Source organism: Pongo pygmaeus, chromosome 5 (genome assembly GCF_028885625.2).
Source record: "Pongo pygmaeus isolate AG05252 chromosome 5, NHGRI_mPonPyg2-v2.0_pri, whole genome shotgun sequence".
NCBI lineage: Eukaryota > Metazoa > Chordata > Mammalia > Primates > Hominidae > Pongo > Pongo pygmaeus.
Window position 1 is genome coordinate 2,712,501 of NC_072378.2, and position 27,118 is coordinate 2,739,618.

General features: G+C 46.2%; 1 protein-coding gene across 1 annotated transcript in view; it reads right to left on the bottom strand.

Moving 5' to 3' along the window:
* SERPINB1 (serpin family B member 1) overlaps positions 1-24,164 on the bottom strand; it is a 45,552-nt gene extending 21,388 nt beyond the window's left edge. Inside the window, exons 1-3 of the mRNA XM_063665726.1 lie at positions 21,743-24,164; positions 18,282-18,542; positions 4,301-4,407 (exon numbers count right to left, since the gene is read on the bottom strand). The gene's annotated coding sequence lies outside the window, so the exon portion shown is untranslated. The remainder of the gene's footprint in view (positions 1-4,300; positions 4,408-18,281; positions 18,543-21,742) is intronic.
* Between the last annotated feature and the right edge of the window lie 2,954 nt (positions 24,165-27,118).

Sequence of the window (27,118 nt, forward strand, 5' to 3'; positions counted from 1 at the left end):
TGTCCCTCTCCTGAAGTCCCCTCCCCTCTCCCTGTCCCTCTCCTGAAGTCCCCTCCCCTGACCCTCTCCTGGGGCCCCCTCCCCTTTCCCTGTCCCTCTACTGAAACACCCTGCCTGCACCATTGTCTTACATTTTTCTCATGGTTAGACTGGGGTTATGGTTTTTTTGGGGAAAGGCCACAGAGGTAAAGTGCCATCTCATTGTGTCATATCCAGGGTACATGCCATCAACATGACTAATCAGTGCTGACGGGGTGATGACCTGGGAGACGCAGTGTTTCTCAGGTTCCCCCACTGCGCCTCCGCAACTCCAATAGTGACAAACCGCTCCACCACCTGCCATCCATTTTCTTAATTGTTCAATTGCTAGTATCACATTTCTTCAAGAGACGCACAGCAGAATCCAACCAAGACTCCACGACAGAGAAACCAGGCAAGAACTACGGTCTCGTCACAACTTGAGGAGACAATACTTCTTGCCTGGTTTCCCTATCATGGAAACTGAAAGCCCTGAGTCCCCCACAGTTTCGTTTCCTCAGTCGAGCTAATTACTGACGTTGCTTAGCAGCCTCCGGAGTGAGCACAGCGGAAACTATCATTAGGGAACTTTGAACGTTTCTGTGAAATGCCAACAGTAAATGTTCCGGCATTTTCAAAACATTTAGAAAATTCCCTGTTCAGTTACAAAAGTGAATCTGAATCTTACCCTGCAGAAGTTAAACTGCTCCCTCTTCCGGATAAAATTACCTTTGTAATTTCTTTTTATAACCTACAGCCTATTGTGCTTGGGTTTCCAAACGGTTTAAAGTTCCCTTGTCCCTTACTTTGTGTCAAGGGGGTGTTTTTGCCTTAAAGGGAAGATCCTGTGCCTTAAAGGAAACCAGAACTGATAGTCGAACCCAAGCAGAAGTCTTGACCAAGCCCTTCCCTCCTGGGAATGCACCATGATACCACCACACCCAAGGCCAGGCTGGCAAACAGGGACGTGCATGCAGGGGAGATGAGAACTTCTCCCCTGTCTCCCCTGAGAAACAGCACAGTCCAGCCGTATGAACCCACAGCTCAGGAAGTATTGTTCACTTTTACTGTTCTCTCTTAGGGAAGGGCATTCTCAAAATGTTTCTGAACAAGCAGACCATCCTTTTTATTTTCCCACGTCATCTGTCTCCTTTCCTTCTGCTTTCAAAATGTTTCAAGTGTATATACAAGAGTTGAGCAACACAGGCATCTTTATCTGGGGTCTTTATCCACAGAGCAGAGGACAGGAAGTCGTCTCTACAGAGATGAAGTGATGTATGGTTTGACCCCGTGGAGGACTTTGTTAGGGTGGAGGTGTGAGTGTAAATGTGGGACATCCAGGGCAGTGGAGGGGTAACCGCTGGAGAGGAAGTTTGGGGACAGTTTGGGAGCAGCCAAATATAAAATAAGCATTTTTGTTCTAAATCCAAATGAACATTCTACGCTGCTATAATCTCCAGTATACCTCAGAGATCCTAAAGTTTCCTGAAGTTGTTTGAAAGTCACAGCCTATGTAAAGTGAAAGTGCACACATATCTGTAAGCTCTGAGCTCAGGATTTCACATGAGGTCCTTTGTTCGGGGGGCAGGGGGGGTCTCCCTGCTGCTGGCTGAGGTCACTGCATTCATAGTGTGACAGGAGACAGCACAATACAGCAAAGCAGCTGGAGGGATTGCCTTGTAGAATGGAAAACCTTCTGCAGAACAGAATGCTCTCTGTCCTGTTCTGCTGGAGAATGAAAAGGGATGGGTGGCCTGCGTGAAACCTCTCTATGGGGCTTGCACATTCTGACACTGTGACCGCCAAGGCCACAGCTGCCTTTGTGCCTTCCTCTCTGACCTCCATGAAGGGCTAGCGCACAAACTTGGACAGGGACGGCTCTATGTCTTGGTGATATTCTGGAAAAGTCAGTCTTGACTTAGTCAAAGGCATCAGTAATTCCCAAACAGCTGAGAGCAGACTCCGTGCTGCAGTTTTCTTCTAACTTGAATTGCTATCCATTGCGCCTGGCTTTGTCCACTCGCTGACTTCTTCATATATAAGCTCATTTTCCCCCTGGAAGAAAAGAGGAGAGAGCCCTAGGGCCCCAGCATTGGGTCCGCACCGAGGCCTACACTGCTCCCCCCATTCCCACCTAGGACCATGGCGTCTGAGTCCACTCTCCCTGTGGGAGGCTTGCACAAAGGTTCACATGGTCCCAGGCCACTATGATTTTCTGAGTCTCCTTGTTTAATAAAGAAAATGAAGTGCCAAACATTGTGGTATGTTTTAAAATTTTGTATTTAACAAGTGATCTTTCAAAACTGCAATGTAATCTAATTGTGCTATTCCGAAGTTAAGCATGGGATTTAGAAAACATTCTTATGGCATTTCTTTCATGGAACATGAGCTTAACTTTTATCATCCAAGTAATTTCTGTCCATCTTTTCAGTGTATCTGTCTCTGTGACTCTAAGTATAGTAAGATTACTAGGAAATAATTTCAACATTTTAACCTTGAGGCCCTATGTGAGGCCCAAGATAAGCCCCACGCACCCCCATTCCCAGCCACAGGCTCTGCTGCCTGACACCTCAAGGTCTGGACCCTGTACAGGGCCCCCACATGTCCTGACACAAGCTCCCATGTGTCACCTGTGCTTAGTAAAGAGGTGTATATTGCAACAAAAACTACAAATCAAAACAGGGCTGCGGCTCAAGAATCTTCGTTTCCTGTACCCCACCACTGGTTTAAGACAAGAATCAAGTTCATTTCAAGTAACTTATTAGTTACTAGTTAGTAATTGGTAGTAATTTCTTTTCTTTTCTTTTTTTTTTTTTTGAGATGGAGTCTCACTTTGTTGCCCAGGCTGGAGTGCAGTAGCACGATCTTGGCTCACTGCAAGCTCCACCTCCTGAGTTCAAGCCATTCTCCTGCCTCAGCCTCCCCAAGTATCTGGGACTACAGGTGCCTGCCACCATGCCTGGCTACTTTTTGTATTTCTAGTAGAGACAGGGTTTCAGCATGTTGGCCAGGCTGGTCTCGAACTCCTGACCTAAGGTGATCCGCCCACCTTGGCCTCCCAAAGTGCTGAGATTACACGCATGAGCCACTGTGCCCAGCCGATAATTTCATAGATTATCAGCTACCCTGCACATATTCATGTATTGCTTGTCAGTTGACAGGAAAGAGTCTTATCTTATCGGCCAAGAATTTAGCCGGCATCTTTGATCCCATCAGCAGTTTTGCACTTGATATTTGAGTAGTTTCAAAATGCTAGGAGGCTTTGATATTTTCTTTCACCTCAAAATGAAAATGAAACATGGTCCAAAAAGTTTGCGCTAAGACCAAATGGCTAGTGTAATTTGTATAAAGAGTTAACACTGTCCTTTTGGATTTTCAGAAAAAGAGCAAGTAACCTTTATGGAGACTGAAACCATAGCCATTTCCATGGAAGGTTGGGGCAAGAAGCCCTATTTTCAATTTTCTCACACGGAGGCTCTTCATGGGAAGGCCAGACTGCCATGGATGAAACATACAGTGGGGATGTATCTGAACACTGTCTCCTGGCCTGTGAAACAGACCAAGAAGTCCCCTTGGAGCTAGAGGGGCCTCTGTGAGCCCTGAGAGATGCTGGAGCCCAAGGAAGACACGGGAGGAGGCACTAAGCAGTGTCCAGGAAGTCACATAAAGAAAACATCATTGGCTGCGCTGCTGCAAATCTGTGTATGGGAGTTTGGGCCAGGGTGAGAGGGTTGCAGGCTCCGGGCGAGGTTTAGGAAGCAGGAAAGAGGAGTGGACCCGCTGGAAGCCAGAGGACAAGGTGGACGGGGTACAAGGAAAGGGGTCCGCCAAGGGCAGCCTGGGAGGACCCTCCTTGATCATGAAAAAAATGAGCAAACGGGCACAAATGTCTTTTCAAAAAAGATGCCAAAGGTTGGCCTCAGCAAAGTCCCCTGAAGCATCCCCTTCTTGCTTTCCCTGAAAAGCTAGATTCTGCGTATGGTGTGGGGCATCCGGACTTGGCGGCCTTCCTTCTGAGCTTTCCCCACCTGAGTCATCTGCAAAGGGCAAGGCTGCAGGCGGGAGAGGCCAGTGTGACGTGACCGCCGGCCACGGTCCCCACACCCCTCTCTGAGGGCTGTCCCCTCCACCTCATGCCATGACAGGAAACTTTATGACCTGTTCACCAAAAAATCACTTAAGGATTGGAAAGCACCTGTCTATAAATAAAAGGCAAGGGGGCTGCCATTTTAAAATGGGGGGGTGAGACTGGTAGTGTGCTCTCCAGTGGGCAGGGACTTACAGTAACTCAGAGGCAGGGCAGATCAGGAGCTGTACACAAGCAGAGGCCCGGGTGCTTGAAGGCCGGCCAGTGTTGGTGGGCCTTCCTGAGGACAGGGTATTTGAGACCTAGAACAACAGACATAAGCAAGGTTATGATAAAGCTGCAGACCATTTTCCTGTTTTCATGGGGGCGTAAAGCTAAAGCAGCACTGAATTAAACTCTGAAGTGGGAGGACAGATCACTGTTGATGCGGCAGAGGGGATATGGAAAAGTCTGCGTTAGGACTCTGTTGTGTCTGCCGCCAAGGCAAGGGTAACTAATAGAAAACAGGCCTTAAGAATTGCTATCTTTCCTTCTCTTCCTGTCTCCCCTTTCCCTCCCCCTCCCCCTTCCCCCGTTTCTCCCTTCCTCTCACCCCCTCTCTACTTCCTGTACTTTTTTTTTTTTTTTTTTTTTAGTCTTGCTTTGTTGCCCAGCCTGGAGTGCAGTGGCGGGATCTGGGCTCACTGCGACCTCTGCCTCCCGGGTTCAAGCAATTCTCCTGCCTCAGCCTCCCAAGTAGCTGGGATTACAGGCGCATGCAACCACGCCTGGCTAATTTTTGTAATGTTAGTAGAGATGGGGTTTTACCATATTGGTCAGGCTGGTCTTGATCTCTTGACCTTGTGATCTGCCCACCTCAGCCTCCCAAAGTGCTGGGATTACAGGCATAAGCCACCATGCCTGGCCTCTTCTTTTATCATGCTTCTAGAAAAAGACAGTTCTGCCTCAAGGCCTGGGAAAAATAATTTGGTTTCATTTTGTTTTTCTCCAGCTGACAGTGGTTCTCTGAGTGAATGCCCCTTTCTCATGGCCCCGCCTCTGTTTGACCCACCCTACCTCTTCCCCCACACCCAAACCAGCCTCCTTCTGCTGCCGGATCATCCTCGGAGCCAGAGATCCTCACTGGTTTGGACAATAAACATTTGTTGTGCACTTTCTATTACAGTGCCACATATCAGGTTAGGTTCTGGGAAGATGAGAGACGATTAAACAGTGTCCCAGCTGCCAAGGAGACCATGTGACTCCACTGATCATAAATGATGGCCCTGGAAAAAGTTCTAACTCCTCTTCAGTACGGCTCCAGCTGAATGGCTCTGTCCCCTGCCCCTTCTCTGGGCTGGTCCCTCCGGTAACTGTCTTATGGGTCTTCTCTCTCCACACCGTCGCTCATGCAGGCCCTTCAGCATAGTGCAGCCTCGCAGATGCTCAGCTCAGCAGCCCTTTGCTTGAGCTTTTGGGTTTAACCTCCATCCTCTTCCTGTTGTCTGTATCTCTGCGTCATCAAACATCTAAATTTAAGTCTCTTATCTGTGTGATCTTAGACAAATGTCTAGTGTCAAGTGTCTAGTGGACAAAGGTTTCTAAAACTTTGTCCTCCATTCCTCATTTGTGAAAGGAAGGTAATGGCTTCCACTTTGCCTATGGCTTAGAGTTGTTCTAAAAATCAAATAACATGATAAATAAATTAAAAAAAAACAATCAAGATAACAAGGGCTGGTCAGGATGTGGAGGAAGGGAACACCTGCACACTGTTGCTGGGAATTTAAATTAGTACAAGCATTCAGGGAAACAGTATGGAAGTCCCGCAAAAAATTAAAAATAGAATTACCATATGATCTAGCGATTTCACTACTGGGTATATCTCCAAAGGAAATGAAATCCTTACCCTGAAGTGGTATCTACACTCCTATGTTCATTGCAGCACTATTCACAATGGCCAAGATATGAAAACAAGCCAAGTGTCTGTCCATGAATGAATGGCTACAGAAAGTGTGGTGTACATAATATTATCCAATCTTAAAAAAAAATTATCATTTTCAACATGGATGAACTTAGAAAACATTATGCTAAGTGAAATAAACCAGGCCCAGGCACAGAAAGACAAATACTGAATGATTTCATTTATATTTGGAATCTAAACTAGTAGAACTCATGAAAGCAGAGAGTAGAAAGCGGCTTGCCAGGGGCTGGGGAACACGGGAATGGGGAGATGTTGGTCAAAGGGTATAAAGTTTCAATTATGGGCCGAGCATTGTGGCTCACACCTGTAATCTCAGTACTTTGAGTGGCTGAAGTGGAAAGATCACTTGAACACAGGTGGTGGAGGTGGCAGTGAGCTGAGATCACACCACTGCATTTCAGCCTGGGTGACAGACTGAGACTCTGCCTTAAAACAAGTTTAAGTTACTCAAAGTTAACACATTTTGGAAATCTAAGGTACAGCATGGCTATGAAAGTTCATGAGAATGTATGCTTGAGATTTGCTAAGAGTAGATCCTGAATGTTCTCATCACATACACACACACACACACACACACAAATGATAAGTATATGTGGTGAAGGATATGTTAATTTGCTTGACTATGGTGACCATTTCACAATGTATCTGTGTATTTCTATGGTTTAAATGTTTGTCCCCTCCGAAACTCATGTTGAAATTTAATTGCCACTGTAACAGTATTAAGAGGTGACACCTTTAAGAGGTGATCAGATCATGAGGGCTCTGCCCATATGAATAGATTAATGCATTTATCTGGGGAGTGGATTCCTTATAAAAGGACAAGTTGGGCCTTCTTTTGTCTCTCGTCGTCTCTTGCCTTCCACCTTCCACCATGGGATGAGGCAGCAAGAAGGCCCTCACCAGACACCAGACCCTCAATCTTGGATTCCCTGCCTCCAGAACTGTGAGGAAATAAATTTCTGTTCTTTATAAATTACCTAGTCTGTGGTATTCTGTTATAGCAGCACAAAATGGACTAAGACATATATCAAAACATCACATTGTACATTGCAAATGTATACAATTTTTGTCAACTATACCTCAAGAAAGCTGGAAAAAATCAAATAGTCAAATGGATCTAAAGTGTTTCTAAGTAGCAAAAGTGCTTTACACACCTATTTTGTTACCACGTTCTATGTCATATTGAAGGTGGACTTGCCTTTCCACCTTTGGAGTGGATCGTAAACTCCTTGAAGAACGGTCTTCCCACAGTATTCAGCACATAGGAGTACCCAAGACATTTGTGTAGAGTTCCTCCAAATTAAAGCTGATGTCAACACTTCAGATGTCACCAGAGGGTAGGTAGGGCTGCAGAGTCACCCACCTTCAAGGATGATGCTCCAGTCATACCCAATGTGAAAGGTGTCCCCTGGAGCCATGCAAGCAAATGAGGTGGCCCCAAGAACAGGATCCTAACATCTCAGGAAGTCAGTCGGCCTTGCTTGGCCACAACTTGAGTTGCACTTAATTTTTAAACTATGACTAATCCCCCAAAACAGGTGGTGAGAAGGGTGTATTTTATATATGAGTGTAACGGCTTTGTTCCCATTCTAAAAGAAAGCGGATGTTATTCAAATCAGATGACCACAACCAGATGATGGAAAGGGGAAGGCAAAATGTTTTAACTTATTAAAAATATAAACTTAACTCAGAATACTCACATGATTCAGCTAAAGAGAAAATCATCTCTGGTGTTTAGGCACTCATTTGCATTTAAAAACCCAAAAAGAATCATTGTGACTAATTCTTGGTATTCATATTTGTATTAACTGTCTAGGGCTGCCGTACATAACAAAGTACTTTAGGCTGGGCAGCTTAAACAACAGAAAGGTATTTATTGTCTCAGTTCTGAGGGCTGAAAGTCTAAGATCAAGGTGTCAGTAAGGTGGGTTCCTTCTTGGGACTCAGAGGGAGAACATGTTCCAGGCCTCTCTCCTTAAATTGCAGATGGCCCTCCTCTCTCTATAGCTCTTTACTGTCTTCCCTCTGTATGTGTCCGTGTCCAAATTACCCCTTTTATAAGGACACCAGTCATATTGGGTGACCTAATGACCTCATTTTGCCTTAATTACTCCTGTAAAAACCCTGTCTCCAAATACAGTCACATTCCAAGATACTGGAGGTTAGGAATTTAACATATGAATTGAGGGGAGTGAAGAACAACCCAATCCAGCCCATGACAGTGTCCTAGTGTTTCAAGACAGTTTCTGCACAGATAGACATCGGGACATCGTTCTATCCTTACCTTGCTAATTTTAAGACTCCCTACCCCACACACAAGTTGCTGTTGTTGTTTATTTAATAAAACTGTGTAGATCACTTTCCTTTGAAACACTGATGGACAGCTGTGGAAGGTGGGGTATCTGGGATTACATGCCGACATCCAACCTCGCTGAACCTATCCTGCCCCAGGCATTGCACCAAGGACTCAGATACACTCGTGGATTTAATCATCCAAACACATCTCCTAGGAGGAAGGCCATACATGATCCCCCCAGGCTGAGGCTTCTTAAGGCTCCCCAAGGGGAGGTGGACTTGACACATTGAATGCAGGATCACTCCCAGTTGTCCTGTAAGCCAAAGAGCTTACAGGGCAGAATTATCTTTTCATCTTTATATCCCCAGGGCCTGGGCCAAAGTCAACATTCCTACATGTTTATTAAACTAAGCTGAACTGGAAGAAACTGCTCCAAATACCACTGGATTCTTTGGCTGCCATGCCCTGAGCTATGAGGCATATGCCTCCTCCATCATTAAGTAAGAGATAACTAAAGAAATGTTCAGGCCGGGTGCAGTGGCTCACACCTGTAATCCCAACACTTTGTGAGGCCGAGGCGGGTGAATCACTTGAGGACAGGAGTTTGAGACCAGCCTGGCCAACATGGTGAAACCCTGTCTCTACTAAAAATACACAAAAAAATTAACTGGGTGTGGTGGTGCATGACTGTAATCCCAGCTATTCGGGAGGCTGAGGCAGGAGAATTGCTTGATCCCAGAAGGCAGAGGTTGCAGTGAGCCGACTCTGTTTCAAAAAAAAAAAAAAGAAAAGAAAAAAAAGAAATGATTTGTTGATGACTATTGTCCTAAAGTTTTTTGTTTTTTGTCTCTCAGAATAATTAAAAATTGATTGCTTTTCCTTACCTAATAATTTTCTTATCTACCACATACCAATTTATATGTAGTAGAAATAGTTGTGGAAATAAATTTCTGTCCTTTATAAAGTACAATGCTCTTAACAACAGAAAACGTAAAAATTAAAGACCCCACCCTCTGTCGCTTTCACCACCTAAGCATTTGTGTGTGTTGCATGGACACCTCTGCAGCCTCTGCAAAGGATGGCCCCTCTGGCTTGGCCTGATACAATTTCTGGCAAGATTCTTTAAAGTTTTGGGGGAAAGACCCATCCTTCTTATGCCTGCATAGGAATGAGAATTCTATTCATTGCTACAATCTTTCTTGTCTCTCCATAGTCAACAACTTTTCTGAGAAATGAAAACCCTAAAAATTGTCCTGATGAGAGAGTCAGCTACCAACAATCCCAGAGTGTTAAGGAGAAGAGAGGGCAACAGCAGCAACGGACCGGGCATAACCAAATGGAGACGGGGCAGCCTGTTGTGGGGAGGGTCAATCCTAAAATAATCGGCCCATTTGTCCATCTTATTCCATGACCAGATTTTAAGCTCCTTGAAGATATGATTCTATCATGGTTTTGTGACCCCCTCCCTTCACCTTGCAACACCTAGGACACAACTCACTGAGCATTTGTCTCTGAGGAAGAATCTTTCTTTCCCTCCCTCCCCCCCTCCCTCCCTCTCTCTCTCCCTCCTTCCTTCCTTCCTCCCTCCCCGCTTCCCTTCCTCTCCTCTCCCGTGCACTCCCTCCCCTCCGCTTCACTTCTCTTTCTCAGGATCTCACTCTGTCACCCAGGATGCAGTGCAGTGGCGCAAACTCAGTTGACTGCAGTCTTGACCTCCTGGGCTCAAGCAACCCTCCTACTTCAGCCTCCTGAGTAGCTGGGATTACAGACGTGTGCCATCACGCCCGGCTAATTTTATTTATTTTTGTAGAGACAAGGTCTCACTATGTTGCCCAAGATGGTCTCAAACTCCTGGCCTCAAGTGATCCTCCCACATTGGCTTCCCAAAGTTCTGGGATTACAGGTGTGAGCCACCACTCCGGGCCAGAAAGGAAACTTTTTATCTGAGGAATATGAGCCCCTTTAAGTCATCAGGTCCAGACAGGCATTGAAATGTGACAGTAGTCACATCTCACTCACCGCTTGAGCTATGTATGTATGTAATCTGTATGCTATGTGGACTCTTGACCCAATGCCACCACCAATAGCTATAAATTAACCTAACGATGCCACATGCTGGACAACATAACGTATACCCTATAGTTCAACTATAGCCAATCACTAATCAATGTTATTTCGGCAAACCAATAAAAATTCTTAACCAACAATGTTGGTAATTGCCTCCTCTCCTGATTCATCCTTTGTTCTCCGGGCACTTCCCAAGACAACTTGGAAGTGTTTCCCAAGCAGCTTTTCTCAACCCTGACCCAAATAAACTCTCATATTAATTTTGCCTCAGTTTCTTCCTTTCAGTCGACAACTCCTAGTTATTTTCATCCCTTTTCAGGCTTCCTCAGAGGTTACTTTCATTTAGGTTCCTGATATAATAAAAAATATATCTGGTGTTTATCCCCAGTTCCTGGCACAAAGCTCCTGAAACCCTTGGAATTTCCTGAGTAATGCGAGTGTGTTTTGCTATTCAAAATGAGCCGCTTTAGCTACACCTGAGCTTATGCTGATGAGGCGGCTCTTGGTGATCCCCTGGGGAGGGAAGAAGGGCTGGGAATTGAGTTCAGCCACCAATGGCCAGTGAATTAATCAATCACACCTATATAATGGAACCTCCATAAAAATCCAAAAGACCAGGTTGAGGGAGCATGTGGGTTAACAAACAGACAGGTGCTGAGGATGGAGTGCCTAGAGAGGACATGGAAGCTCTCTGCACTCATCCCCCACCCCCCTTCACTTGCCGTCTGCATCTCTTCCACTGTTTCTGCATTGTAGCCTTTATAATAAACTGGTGATAATAATAAAGTGCTTTCTTGAGTTCTGTGAGTCATTCTAGTAAATTATTAAGCCTGAGGGAGGTTGTGGGAATCCCCAAATTTGTACTTGGCCAGGCAGCAGTGTGAATAGCCTGGGCACCCCATTTGTGACAGGTGTCTGAAGAGGGGGCAGACTTGGGGACTGAGCCCTCTAACTGGACGTAAGTATTGTCAGAATTGAACTGAATTGTTGGACACCCAGTTGGTGTCAAAGAACTGATTCATGTGAGGAAAAAAACTCTTAAAGGTCTTTACTCCCACTTACTGATAGTGTTGCTAAGTTCATAACACCTTTTTCTTATCAGTCATGGCTTCATTAGGCTTGACTTACTGGTCTTACTTGCCTAGATTGGTCTTGAACTCCTGGGCTCAAGCGATCTTCCTGCCTTGGCCTCCCAAAGTGCTGGGATTACCGGTGTAAGATAACATGCCCAGCCTCAGTATTTTTAATACATACAATAAAACTTATTACCTCAAAAATTAAACTTCTCACATGTTAGTCTGAAAGAAGTTCCAAATGAGTTAATGCAAAAACACAAAATCATAAAAGCTCTAAGGAAAAAGACAAGTGAATATTTATATAATCTAAGTATCAAGAAGACTTTCTATGCAAGACTCTGAGGGAAGAAAAAGAAAAAAATGGTAAAGTGGACTATTTAAATAAAAAAAAAGTTCTTTCCTTAAAACATTAATAACACTAAAATGTAAATTAAAAGCACGGGAATTATCTTGCAATATGTATATAGCATTGAGAAAAATCTATTGGTAGAGAGTGCTTAAAAACTACAAGACAAAAAAATGAATATTCCAAGGACAAAAGTAGGCAAATAATAAAAATAGGCTAATTTCTAAAAGAAGTACGAGTGACTAATAAACAAATGAAAATTTAAATAATGGTGACATGCAATTTTCCTCCCATCAAATTATCAAAGTGATATTTGTAATGGTAAAAATATAAACAGCTGGAATGTCTATTTTTACATGACTCAATAATACATTATGGTTAAGTTACCTAATGGATCACAAGGTAGCCATTATAAATGATGCCAGAGAGATGTATGACATTTAACAAAGTCCATGCGATTTTCTGTTGCATGAAATATGCATAGGCACAAGAGCTGACTTAGCAGCTAAAAACATGAAGATCCAGAAATACTTTATTTCATGCATCTTTTCTTCTCCCAACCCTATTCTGGCTGAAATCAACTAAAATGAATACCAATAGCAACCTTGTTCATGGGATATTGTACAAGAATGAGCTCTTAAGTCAACGTGTCAGAAAATGAAGGACACAAAATGCTCAGAGGTGGTGTTCTGGATTAAAAAAATTTAAGCAACATCATAATGAAATTTAATTCATAACCCTTGAATGGATTCTTGCTCAAATAAACAAGCTATAAAAGGTATCTCCAGAGGAGCGCCTCTACCCGGCCGCCACCCCGTCTGGGAGGAAGTGAGGAGCGCCTCTGCCCGGCCGCCCCGTCTGGGAAGTGAGGAGCGCCTCTACCTGGCCGCCCCGTCTGGAAAGTGAGGAGCGCTTCTGCCCGGCTGCCCCGTCTGGGAAGTGAGGAGCATCTATGCCCGGCCGCCCCGTCGGGGAGAAGAGGCGCGCCTCTGCCTGGCCGCCCAACGTCTGGGAAGTGAGGAGCGCCTCTGCCCGGCCGCCCCGTCTGGGAGATGAGGAGCACCTCTGTCCGGCCGCCCCGTCTGGGAGGTGAGGAGCGCCTCTGTCCGGCCGCCCCGTCTGGGAAGTGAGGAGCGCCTCTACCCAGCCTCCCCGTCTAGGACGTGAGGAGCACCTCTGCCCAGCTGCCCTGTCTGGGAGGTGTACCCAACAGCTTCGAAGAGACAGCGACCATCGGGAGCGGGCCATGAGGACGATGGCGGTTTTGTTGAAAAGAAGGGGGGGAAGTGTGGGGAAAGGAAGGAGAGATCAGATTGTTGCTGTGTCTGTGTAGAAAGAGGTGGGCATAGGAGACTCCATTTTGTTCTGACTAGGAGAAATTCTTCTGCCTTGGGATGCTGTTGATCTATGGCCTTTCCCCCAGCCCCCTGCTCTCTGAAACATGTGCTGTGTCAACTCAGGGTTAAATGGACTAAGGGCGGTGCAAGATGTGCTTTGTTAAACAGCTGCTTGAAGGCAGAATGCTCTTTAAGAGTCATCGCCACTCCCTAATCTCAAGTACCCAGGGACACAAACACTGCAGAAGGCCGCAGGGACCTCTGCCTAGGAAACCAGAGACCTTTGTTCATGTGTTTATCTGCTGACCTTCTCTCCACTATTATCCTATGACCCTGCCATATCCCCCTCTCCGAGAAACACCCAAGAATCATCAATAAATACTTCATTAAAAAAAAAAAAAAAGAAAAAAAAGGTATCTCCAAGACCGCTGGAAAATTTGAATATGGATTCAGTATGAGAAACTAATTGTTCATTTTAATAAGTATGAGATATTACAGTTTTATAGGAAAATGTCCTTTTAAAAAATAAAAAATGCATATTTAGGGGTATATAAAAATGTATTTATGGGTAAAAAGTAATTATATATGTAATTCACTGATTTTTTAAAATGTCCAATCCAATATTAAAATGAAACGTTTGGCAAATGAACTTGTGTTTCAGTTTCAGAAATTTTTTGAGATAGTCTCGCTCTGCCGCCCAGGCTGGAATGCGGTGGCACAATGCGGTGGCATAATCTCGGCTCACTGCAAGCTCCGCATTCCCGGTTCACGCCATTCTCCTGCCTCAGCTTCCCGAGAATTTTTTTTGTTTCTATTTTTCTGCTGAGGTTTTCCATCTGTTCACTCACTGTGCCATCCACTCCTTAAATTCTTTAATGGATAAGAGTTGCATTGCAGTCTTTGTTAATTTCAACATTTGCGTCACTTTCGTGTGTTTTTATTGACTATTTTGTCCTGGTCATGTGTTGTACTACGTAGGTTTAGTAACTTTTTAAAATATGGACATTTTAGCATGTAGTTGAGTCCAGAACTCTCAGGCCTCTGGACTAGGGCTAGTACAGCCCTACATTACTCCAAACTATTCCTAATAAAACCAAGCTTCCACAAGATCAAACCAACCACCAGTTGTTTCATATACATTATCCAGTTTACAGTTAGTAACAATGGAAGGATAAATCTGATAATTGTTACTCCATCTTGGCTAGAACTATAAGTAACAAATTATTAGGCTCTCAGCCTCCTTACCACCCATGTAGGGTTGGGCTAGACAAGTGTTTCTCAACCTATACAGAGCATGCATCAGAATCACTCACCCGGAGATTCCCATTCTCAAAGTTCCTAAAGTCTTAGGCGGGGCTTGAAAATTCAGAGGTCTAACAAGTTCTCAGACAATTCCAATATTGCCCATATGGTGAACCACTGTCCTAGAGCCCGGTTTTTCAACCTGGCTAGTTGTACATTGAAACAATCTGGGGAAAGCTTTAGAAAACACCAATGCTTAAGCTCCAGTCTTAATTAAACTTAAGTGGAACATATATGTCTGAAATCCGTGGGTTCTTGATCTCACCAACTTGAAAAAAGAAGCCACAGATCCTCAGTGTTATAGTTCCTAAAGACGGTGTATCCAAAGCTTGTTTCCTATGTTTGGACATGTTCAGTTTTTCCCTTCCAGCTGGTCCGTTATCTCACTACCTTCAGAAGCGAACCTGCAGACTTTCGTGGTCAATGTCACAGCTCCTAAAAAGGCACACAGACCCCAACCCCTACTCAAAACAACCCCAACAGCTTGTTACTAGTGGGTCAGGCAGCCTGCTTTTATTCCCTCATCTGGCCCCACCCACATCCTGCTAATGGTCCATTTTACAGAGAGCTGATTGGTCCATTTTGACAGGGTGTTGATTGGTGCGTTTACAGTCCTGAGCTAGACACAGTGCTGATTGGTGTACTTACAATCCTTTAGCTAGATATAAAAATTCTCCAAGTCCTCACCAGATTAACCAGATACAGAGCACTGATTGGTGTGTTTACAAACCTTGAGCTAGACACAGAGTGCTGATTGGTGTATTTACAATCCTTTAGCTAGACATAAAGGTTCTCTAAGTCCCCACTAGATTAGCTAGACACAGAGCACTGATTGGTGCGTTTACAAACCTTGACCTAGACACAGGCTGCTGATTGGGGTGTTTACAAACTTTGAGCTAGACACAGAGTGCTGACTGGTGTATTTATAATCCTTTAGCTAGACATAAAAGTTCTCCAAGTCCCCATTGGACTCAGGAGCCCAGGTGATTTTGTCTAGTGGATCTCGCGGCCTTGGCTGAGCTGCCCACCAGTCCCGCGCCGGCCACCTGCACTTCTCAGCCCTTGGGCAGTTGATGGGCAGAGCAGGGGGCGGCGCCCGTCGGGGAGGCTTGGGCGTGCGCAGGAGCCCACCACCGGGGTGGGGTGGGGTGGGGTGGGGTGGGGTGGGGTGGGGGGCGGCTGGGGCATGGCGGGCTGCAAGTCCTGAGCCTTTCCCCGCGAGGAGATGGCCGAGGCCAGCGAGAATTCTAGCGCGGCGCGGACGGGCCAGCAGTACTGGGGGACCTGGCGCGCCCTCTGCAGCTGCTGGCTCGGGTGCTAAGCTCCTTACTGCTCGGCGCTGCCGGCCGGCCGGAGTCTCCGAGTGCGGGGCCTGCTGAGCCCGCCCAGCCCCCCGCCCGCCTGGAACTCATGCTGGCTTGTGAGTGTGGCGCGCAGCCGCAGTTCCTGCCGGCGCCTCTCCCTCTACACCTCCCCTCTCCCTCCACACCTCCCGGCAAGAAGAGGGAGCCGGCTCTGGCCTGGCCGCCTCCGAGAGTGGCTCCCACAGTGCAGTGGCGGACTGAAGGGTTCCTCAAGCGCGGTCAGAGTGGACACCGTGTCCTGAGGAGGTGCCCAGAGCGAGCGAGGGCTGCTAGCACGTTGTCACCTCTCAGTAGGATTTTTGTTTGTTTTTTAATACAAGAGCAGTCTTTAAAGTTGTCCCATTCATGCTCACTACTGTATCTGGGAGGCCAAAAAGAACTGACCTCGTGTATACATAATTATTTTATTTTTATTGATTTAATTACATTGACTGTTAAAACTACATGCAAGACAAATAAAAATGCAAACACTGCAATGACTACACTGAAAAAAGAAAATATCAAGGCCTAAATAGAATTAATAGCTCCCCCAGTGATTTTTTTCATGTAGCTAAAGTTGAGAACCCCTGGGTTGGATAGTCTAGTATCCGTTCAGCTCTGACTTCCTACAATTCCACGACACACAGGGTGGAATTTGCAAAGGGAAAGGAGGGACAGGGAAGTTGCTCATCTAGGGGAGGGAAAGCAAGTTGATGGGACAGGGAAAGTTTGTCAAGTAGAATCCCCAATTCCAAAAGATAGGACACAGGAGCATCCCAGCAGAGATGGCATCCAAGAGAGGACTCTCAAAACTGCATCAGTTTCAAATTAGGCAGAAGGTCCTCAGAGTCCTGACGTTTTCACCTACAGTGTATGATTCTGCCCATAGTTAGAATTATTTCTCAGGTCAGGGACACTTTCTCCATCTACAATATGAGTTTCCAGTGTAAAAGTTGGATTCATTCCCTTGAATGTACTCTTATGCAATCACGGAAATTTTTTGAGCTAGAAAATTCTCCAGAGATACAGCCAACATTTTCTTGCTACTAGACAAATATATTACAGTTCATAAAGCACTCACATGCATATTTTGCTGGATTACAAACACCTCATGTGTGGTAGGCCAAGCTGATATTTACTCTTTTTTATAAGGCTCTGAGAAGTTACATGGCTTAGGAAAGATTCCACAGTGAATCAGAGGCAGTACCTGGACTTTAAAGCTCATAGGGCCGGGCGCGGTGGCTCACGCCTATAATCCCAGCACTTTGGGAGGCCAAGGCAGGTGGATCACGAGGTTGGGAGTTTGAGACCAGCCTGGCCAACATGGTGAAACCGCATCTCTACTACAAATACAAAAATTAGCCAGGCATGCTGGCGCGCACCTTTAATCCCAGCTACTTGGGAGGCTGAGGCGGGGGAATTGCTTGAACCCAGGAGGCTGGGGTTGCAGTGAGCTGAGATCACGCCACTACACTCCAGCCTGTGCGACAGAGCAAGACTCCATCTTGGGAAAAAAAATAATAATAAAGCAAAAAATAGAAAAAGCTCATCAGCTCACTCGAAACCTACTGCCTTCCCACAAGGCAATGAAACCTTTGAGTTTATATAAAAAAAATGAGCCATGGAAGAAATTATCACAGGTGTGCAAAGTCCTAACACATTTTTCACTTCCTTTCCTATTCCAGCAGCACTGGCAAGAGTGCTCATAGTCACTCCATAACCTGTGGAAGGAAATATCTAATCTGTATCACTCAGGAGAAGCTGGATATTCTGTGATAACAAAGAATCCCCCAAATCTCAGTGGTTGCAGATAACAAGGTGTCATTTGTGCTTCAGGCTACAAGTCCATCACGAATAGGCAGGGACACTTGGGGACCCAAGCAAGTAGAGTAGCTATCACCTCGTATGTTGCTGATGTCATGCCAGAGGGACAAAAAGAATTCTAGAGGACCTCAAACTTTCCATTAAATACTTCAGTGTGTGTCACTTCTACACACAACTTGTTGGCCAGAACTGGTCACAAAGCCCCAAAAGGGAGCCAAAAAGAACCGTCCTACTGTATTAGTCCATTCTTATGCTGCTAATAAAGACATACATGTTCTCATGCTGGGTAATTTATAAAGAAAAGAGATTTAATTGACTCACAGTTTCACATGACTGGGGAAGCCTCAGGAAACTTACAATAATGACCGAAGGGGAAGCAAACACATTCTTCTTCACATGGCAGCAGGAACAGAATGAGAGAAGTGCAGAGCAAAAAGGGGAAAAGCCCCTCATAAAACCATCACATCTCATGAGAACTTACAATCATGAGAACAGCATGGGGGAACCACCCTATGATTCAATCACCTGCCACGAGGTCCCTCCCCTAACACGTGGGGATTAAAGTTTGGATTACAATTCAAGATGAGATTTGGGTGGGGACATGGACCCAGACGTTATCACTTACCATGTGCTGGAAGGGAGGAAATCCAGAAATTTCTGGCAAACAACTCTAATGGCTACAAACAATTCCTCCAGTGGAGGTCTCCTGGCTTGGGCCATTTGGGCAGCCACATTTCCTTCCACTCCCAGGAAGAGCATGGCCAGAGCAGAGGAGACACTTGGGACAGACAAAAGCACATTGCATGAAGGGTTTTCTTCGTATGGCTCCTTTAAAAGATGATGGCTGGGGCCATCTGCTTCAGAGAGGGTGCTCATGGTAGAGGGTCTGGAAACAGAGCACAGGGAGGAGTATTTGACAGTTTGTCATCCTCGAGGAGAACAAGCAGCTTCTCAGATGGAGCCAGCAGAATGCTGGAGGGGTTGGGGGAGGAGGAGTAGCTCTTGGCTCTTGTACAGCCCAGGGAATTTGGGGGAGGAAGGGGTGACTGAGAAGCAGACTCCTCTCTTCTTCACTCACAGGCAGGGCAGAGGGACCACTAGACAAGGCTGGGTGACAGGGAGGCAGGAGGCTATGCTTGCCAGGGGGACAGCAATGCAACTGACAGCTTCCAGAGGCCAGCTCACGTCAGCGAGGAAGAGTAAGGCCAGTTAGAGCCAAAATCACTGCTCCTTTTTCTCCCCGCTCACTTGCTGCCATACTTCTCCCCGCCCTGCCCTGCCCAGCACTCAGGACCCTCCCTTATGCTGCCTCTGCTGTCCAAAGACACCTCATCACATGCTCCGGAACCATCGCCTCTGCCCCAAACACCTGCATTAACTAACTCGTTAATTAACTACTTTTTTCTTCCTCCTCCTACTTCTTTTCTTCACCACCTTCCCAGAAAATTTCATTCTCCACTCTCTGTAGCATTAACTGTGCATTAAGAAGACAGCAATCTGATTAAACTAATTTTAAATAATCACAAACTAGGCCAGGCGCAGTGGCTCATGCCTATAATCCCAGCACTTTGGGAGGCCAAGGCGAGCGGATCGCTTGAGCTCAGGAGTCTGAGACCAGCTTGGGCAACATGATAAACCCTGTCTCCACCAAAAATACAAAAAACTAGCCAGGCATGGTGGCGCATGCCTAAAGTGCCAGCTACTCAGGAGGCTGAGGTGGGAGGATCGCCTGAGCCTGGGAGGCAGAGGCTCTAGTGAGCCAAGATTTTGCCACTGCACTCCACCTGGTGTGACAGAGTAAGACCCTGTCTCAATTTTTAAAAATTAAGAGAAAAGAAAAAAATAAAAAATAATAATAACAAACCTAACATTTATGTTGAGCCCTTACTTCGGTCCATGTACTGTTGCCTAAGTACAGTATGTCACAACCCTAATTCTAAATACAACCCCTTTGGGGTATCCTCCCAGATGAGGAAATCAGGTGTGGGGAGCTGTAGTCATTTATCTAAGGTTTAATTTGTAAGTGGCAGAATGAGGGCCAAACACAAGCCCTCTGGCTACAGAACTCACACACCTAACTGCTATGCCACCTCTCAGCCATGCTGACGTCAGGTAGACACGTTAGGTAGCATGACAGCTATCATCAAAACACTCCCAGAGGATCTTGATTTCTGGAATTCCAGGCCACTCAGTGGGGACATTCTAGAGCAGAGGTTTGCTCATGCCCTGGCAGAGCATTCTCAGACCAGGGTCTCTGGCAAACCCCAGCGGGCCTCTTTCCATGCCCAGGCCCTTCTTCTCTTTGCCCTAGGTAAGCCCAAAATTTCTCCCCATCCTTGTCTGTCCAGGACCTGTGTTCCTCCCAGCCCTGGCCTCCATCCTGGTCCTCCTGGATGACTTTGATGAGCAGATGCCTGGCTGAGGGCTCCGCTTCCCCAGGCTTTGGCCAGAGAGACACACAGGGCTCTCCCCTGGGGACCCAACTCTGGGCTGTCATCTTCAGCTTGTGTCTTGGGATGCTCCACCAACTCAGGAAAGGGTGCCTCCTAGGAGATGGGAGGGGGTCACAGAGGAGAGCCCCAGAGTAAAAGTATCCTGGGCACTGGCCAGTTAGAAGAAACGTTGGTGATAACACAGCCAGTGAGGCCGTACTGGTGCATATTTGTGAAAAGCTGGCCCATCAGTCAGTCTTCCCCCCAGGTGACATATCTTCAATATCAAAGTCACTGCTCATGCCAGGACATCACATCGTGGCTCTCATGGCCTCCCCATCCCAGCCCTCCCAGCTTCTACTGGGGCGTTCTCTCTGGCGACTGGGCTCAATAAACAGGAATCGAGCCACGCCCCTAAGACAATGGACACCGATGAGCCGTCCCCACTGGTTCACCTGTATTTACACACCCAGTTACACATCGACTTAGACACTCTGTATCTTTATTGTCTAATCCTAGGCATACACCGTATTCCTAGACCCATTGGTCTTTCCTTGCCCTCCCCCAAAGGCAAAATGAACTTAAGGTCCCAGGGATCCCTGGGGAGACACGCGGCAGAGGTGTCCTAAACCCAAAGCAATGGGCTGGCGTCCCTCTCTCCCTCCTAAGCCTTCCAGCTAAGGGTTCTGCTCTTCCGGGGTCAGGGCAGGCCCCAGGCCGCTGCGCTAATCCGGCTAGGAGGCTTCGGGCGAGGCAGGCTGGAGACGCCAGGGCAGCCCCAGGGCAGCGGCTCATGTCCCCGCGTCCTCGGGCCCTCCTGCAGCCTCCCTTCTCCGCGAGGGCGGACGCTGCAGCCATCTCTGGCGCAGGACCCTGCGGGAGCTCGTCCCCCACCGCCAAGCTGCTCGCCCTCCCCCGTTCGCCGCCTGGAGGTTCGGGAAGAAGACACACCCGGGCCCGGCGCGGTGGCTCACGCCTGTAATACCCGCACTTTGGGAGGCGGAGGCGAGCGAATCACCTGAGGTCGGGAGTGCGACCGGCCAACATGGCGAAACCGTGTCTGCCCCCAAAATACAAAAATTAGCTGGGCGTGGTGGCGCGAGTCTGTAATCCCAGCTACTCCGGAGGCTGAGGCAGGAGAATCGCTTGAACCCGGGAGAAGCTGCGGTGAGCCGAGATCCCGCCATTGCACTCCAGCCTGGGCGACTAGAGCAGCTCAAATGAATAAATAAATAAATAGAAGTCGCCCCTGTCCAAACCTGGCTGAACTCCAGGCGTTCCCCACCCGCAATACTGCGGGGTGGTGCCCCGGGATCCATCCCTCCCAGGAGACGTCCCGCTTCCGAGATCCCCGCTACCAGCGCCCTGCCGCAGCCCGCCTCCCCGAAGCCTCAGAGCAGTTGGGACGCATTCGTGTTTGCAGAACACAAGAGGAAGCGCCTGCAGCGCTCAGTTTCCCCCGCGGGGCAGCGCGGCCGCGGGGTGCGCGTGGGCGGGCGGCCGGGGTGGGCAGGGGACCGTGGGCGGCGGGCGCCGCAGGGGACCCCCCCAACCCCCTCACCACCCCCACTCGCTCTGAGCCCGGGGGGTGCCGGCCTAGGCTACGGGGGGCGGGGACTCCCGGTGGCCTGGTGGAAAAGCTGCCCTCTCTCACCCAGGCACGCCATGGACACGAGCACCTCAAGAGTTCTTTTGTGAAAAATATCTTTGCCAGCACTCTCTCAAAAGCTTCTCTCTGAATCCGCTCATCTGAGGAGCCCAGAGGATCTGGGCCATTCTTTTCCAATCTGCACAAGCGGAGGGAGGTCAGCTGCACCCTCCCTGTGAAGGACGCCGCCCCCTTTCCTTCCCGCAGCCCTGGCCAGAACTCTGTCGGCCTCCCTGGCGGCGCCCTGGCGCGGCGCAAGCGACAGCTGGACAGTGAGTCTCGAGTGGCCTTCAGAGGCCAGGCGCCCACAGCATCCAACCTGACACACTGCTCACCAATGAACTTGGTTCTGCCCCAGTCAGAGCCCCAGAGTTGAATGTTTTATTGACACAACCACTAGAAGCTGCCTTTTCCCAGCCTTTACAAAACTCAGGACTCTGTCTCTCAGCATATTTCTCAATGAACTGCTGACGGTGCCCTGGACTCTCAGGTCAATCGCCTTGGCTTTGTTCTTCTTTCTGTTATGACACATCCATTGTATGGGTGTTTGTGGCGAAACTGAAACAGAAAGATTCTCACTTTAACATCCTGTTGTGAGGATTTCAGGATCATGGCAAACGGGAGGTAGGACTAGATTGCAACTCTGGCCAGAGCAGCATGCAGAGGCTCGCACTGTGAATTTTAGCTCCAGATCAACTGCAAGAACAAACCAGCAATCCTGAGAGGACCCACAGACCCTCTGAAGGAAGCAGACTGCTCCTGCAGGACCCGGGAGACACCCCAAATACTGAGTGCCCCAACTGTGGAAGTGGGAAAGGGAGACCCTCCTCTCCCCAACACACACTCCCACTGGAGAAGCTGAAGGTCTGTTTGCGGAGAAGTTTCCGACTTTACCTGGAGCAGAGTCAAGTTGGAGAGCCCAGCGAAAAACAGGGGGAGAGGAAGCAGCAGTAAGGCCCTGGGAGCTTGCTGGGTCCCCTAGCAGCCCATTCCTGTCTGGCACCACAGGGATCCTTTGGGAGGGTGTCCTGAGGAGCAGGGGGTAAAACTCCACAGGGAGAAGGAATTCTGTAGCTGAACTTTGTAACAATTTGAACCCCGCGAGAAGCCTCCTGGCCAGAACTCAGGAGAGGGCTCGAATCCAGCTTGCAGACTTTGCAGGTGGGGGAAGAACTAAAGCCCTTTTCTTTCTCAGCTAGGAGGTGGAAAGCCTGCGACAAGTTTTCAAACCCATCTTGCTCTTCACCTGGAAACAGATGCAGGGCTATTGTGGAGGGCACAGTGGCAGTGAGACCAGCCTTTCAGTTTGCATGGGAGCTGGGTGAGGCCTGTGAGTGCCAGCTTTCCCCCACTTCCCTGACCCCTGCATGACTTAGCAGAGGGAACCATAATCCTACTAGTTATACAACTCCAGTGACCTGGGAATCTCACCCCCATTCCCCACAGCAGCCACAGCAAGACCTGCCCCAGGAGAGTCTGAGCTCAGACACGACTAACCCCGCCCCCACCTGTTGGTCCTTCCCTACCCACCCTGTTAGTGGAAGACACAGGACATATAATCTTGGGAGTTCTAGGGCCCTGCCCACCACTGGTCCCTTTCCACACTACTACAGCTGATGCTTTCTAGAAATCACTACCTCCTGGTAGGAGGCCAACCAGCACAAAAATAGAGCATTAAACCACCAAAGCTAAGGACCCTCATGGAGTCCATTGCACCCTCTGCCACTTCCACCAGAACATGTGCTGGTATCCACAGCTGAAAAACCCATAGACGGTTCACATCACAGGAATCTGTACAGACAACCCCCAGTACCAGCCCGGAGCCAGTTAGATTCGCTGGGTGGCTAAACCCAGAAGAGAGACAACAATCACTGCAGTTCAGCTCACAAGAAGCCACATCCACAGGAAAAGCTGGGGAGTACTACATCAAGGGAACACTCCATGGGACAAAAAAATATAAACAATAGTCATCAGCCCTAGACTTTCCTTCTGACAGAGCCTACCCAAATGAGAAGGAACCAGAAAACCAACCCTGGTAATACGACAAAACAAAGCTCATCAACACCCTGTGCCCCCCAAAATCACACTAGTTCACCACCAATGCATCCAAACCAAGAAGAAATACCTGATTTACCTGAAAAAGAATTCAGGAGGTTAGTTATTAAGTTAAATCAGGGAGGGACCAGAGAAAGGCAAAGCCCAATGCAAGGAAATCCAAATACTGAAGGAAATAGATAGCTTAAAGAAAAAACAATCAAAAATTCAGGAAACTTTGGACACACTTTTCAGTGTGTCTCAGCAATAGAACTGAACAAGTAGAAGAAAGAAACTCAGAGCTCGAAGACAAGGTCTTCAAATTAACCCAATCCAACAAAGACAAAGAAAAAAGAATAAGAAAATATGAACAAAGCCTCCAAGAAGTCTGGGATTATGTTAAATGACCAAACCTAAGAATAATCAGTATTCCTGAGGAAAAAGACAATTATAAAAGCTTGGAAAACATATTCAGGGGAATAATCAAGGAAAACTTCCCCAGCCTTGTGAGAGACCTAGACATGCAAATACAAGAAGCACAAAGAACACCTGGGAAATTCATTGCAAAAAAAATCATCGCCTAGGCACATTGTCATTAGATTATGCAAAGTTAAGACGAAGGAAAGAATCTTAAGAGCTATGAGACAGAAGCACCAGGTAACCTATAAAGGCAACCTATCAGATTAACGCAGATTTCTCAGCAGAAACCTTACAAGCTAGAAAGGACTGGGGACCTATCTTCAGCCTCCTCAAACAAAACAATGATCAGCCAAGTATTTTGTATCCATCGAAACTAAGCATTATATATGAAGGAAAGAGACAGTCATTTTCAGACAAACAAATGCTGAGAGAATTTGCCATTACCAAGCCACCGCTACAAGAAGTGCTAAAAGGAGCTCTAAATCTTGAAACAAATACTGGAAACACAGCAGAACAGAACCTCTTTAAAGCATAAATCACAGAGGACCTATAAAACAAAAATACAAGTTAAAAAGCAAAAACACCAAAATGAAAAAAAAAATTACAGAGGCAAAAAAGAGCGTGATGAATGCAATGGTACGTCACATTTCAGTACTATCATTGAATGTAAATGGCCTAAATGCTCCACTTAAAATATACAGAATTGCAGAACAGATAAGAACTCACCAACCAACCATCTGCTGCTTTCAGGAGACTCACCTAACACATAAGGACTCACTTAAAGGAGGTAGAAATAGGCATTTCATGCAAATGGACACCAAAAGCGAGCAGGGGTAGCTATTCTTATATCAGACAAAACAAACTTTAAAGCAACAGTGGTTAAAAGAGACAAAGAGGGACGGTATATAATGGTAAAAGGCCCTGTCTAACAGGAAAATATCACAATCCTAAAAATGTATGCATCTAACACTGGAGCTCCAAAATTTATAAAACAATTTTATAAAATTTATAAAACAATAGACCTAAGAAATGAGATAGACCGCAACACAATAATAGTGGGGGCTTCAATACTTCACTGACAGCACTAGACAGGTCATCAAGACAGAAAACCAACAACAACAAAAAAATGGATTTAAACTATACCTTGGAACAAATGGACTTAACAGATCTATATGGAACATTTCATCCAACAACCACAGAATACACATTCTATTCAACAGCACGTGGAACTTTCTCCCAGATAGACCATAAATAGTGAGGCAATAAAATAAGCCTCAATAAATTTAAGAAAGTTGAAATTATATAAAGCACTCTCTCACACCACAGTGGAATAAAACTGGAAATCAAAAGGAACCTTCAAAACCATGCAAACACACGGAAATTAAATAAACTGCTCCTGAATGAATATTGGATCAAAAACAAAATCAAGATGGAAATTAAAAAATTATTCAGACTGAATGACAATAATGACACAACCTTTCAAAACCTCTGGGATACAGCTAAGGTGGTGCTAAGAGCGTAGCCCTAAATGCCCACATGAAAAAGCCTGAAAGAGCACAAACAGATGATCTAAGGTCACACCTCAAGGAACTAGAGAAACAAGAACAAACCAAACCCAAACACCAGCAAAAGAAAGGAAATAACCAAGATTTGAGCAGAACTAAATGAAATTGAAACAAAAAATAAAATACAAAAGGTAAATGAAACAAACAGCTGGTTCTTTGGAAAGATAAATAAAATTGATACATCATTAGCAAGATTAACCAAGAAAAGAAGAGAGAAAATCCAAATACCCTCACTAAGAAATGAAACAGGAGATATTACAACTGGCACTACTGAAATACAAAAGATCATTCAAGGCTATTACGAACACATTTATGCACATAAACTAGAAAACCTAGCAGAGACGGATAAATTCCTGGAAAAAATATAACCCTCCTAGCTTAAATCAGGAAGAATTAGATACCCTGACCAGACCAATAACAAGCAGCGAGATTGAAATGGTAATTTTAAAATTACCGACAAATAAAGTCCAGGACCAGAGAGATTAACAGCAGAATTCTACCAAACATTCAAAGAAGTATTGGTACCAATCCTTTTGACATTATTGCACAAGATAGAAAGAAGGAACGCTCCCTAATTCATTCTACAAAGCCAACATCACCCTAATACCAAAACCAGGAAAGGACACAACCAAAAAAGAAAACTACAGACTAATATCCATGATGAACATAGAGCTAAAATCCTTAACAAAATACCAGCTAACTGAATACAACAACATATCAAAAAGATAATCCACCATGATCAAGTGGGTTTCATTTCAGGGATGCAGGGATGGTTTAACATACGCAAGTCAATAAATGTGATATATCACATAAACATAACTAAAAACAAAGTTCACATGATCGTCTCAATAGATGAAGAAAAAGCATTTGACAAAATCCAGCATCACTTTATGATTAACACCCTCAGCAAAATCGGCATACAAAGGACATACCTTAATGTAACAAAAGCCATCTATGACAAACCCACAGCCAACATAATACTGAGTGGGGAAAAGTTGAAAGCATTCCCTCTGAGAATGTGAACAAGACAAGGATGCCGACTCTTAGTACTCCTCTTCAACACAGTACTGGCAGTCCTAGCCAGAGCAATCAGACGAAAGAAAGAAATAAAGGACATCCAAATCGGTAAAGAGGAAGTTAAACTCACTGTTTGCTGATGAAATGATTGTTTACCTTCAAAACCCTAAGGACTCCTCCAGAAAGCTCCTAGAACTGATAAAATAATTTAGCAGTGTTTCCAGATATGAGATTAATGTACACAAATCAGTAGCTTTTCTATACACCAACAGTGACCAAGCAGAGAAACAAATCAAATCAAAAAGAGGAAGTGAAAGTGTCACTGTTTGTTGACAATATGATCATT